A 265-nucleotide genomic window follows, 5' to 3' on the forward strand; every position below is an offset into this window, starting at 1 on the left:
TTCCCGAAAACTAACCCTAAAAAAGAGACTGCAAGCTATGCGCAACCCCTATTCCCTCCCCCTAACCTTAAAAAAGAGACTGCAAGGCATGTGCAAACCCTGTTCTCTGACCCCAACCTTAAAAAAGAGATTGCAAGCTACTCACAAAGCCAGTTTCCTAACCCTAACCTTAAGAAAGAGACTGCAAGCTACTAGTGTTAGGGTTAGGGTTAGGGTTAGGGTTAGGGTTAGAGTTTAAGGTAAAGGTTAGGGTTAGGCTTAGGGT

The sequence above is a fragment of the Lepidothrix coronata genome, unplaced genomic scaffold (assembly GCF_001604755.1).
Source record: "Lepidothrix coronata isolate B3197 unplaced genomic scaffold, Lepidothrix_coronata-1.0 Scaffold2, whole genome shotgun sequence".
In the NCBI taxonomy this organism is placed as follows: Eukaryota; Metazoa; Chordata; class Aves; order Passeriformes; family Pipridae; genus Lepidothrix; species Lepidothrix coronata.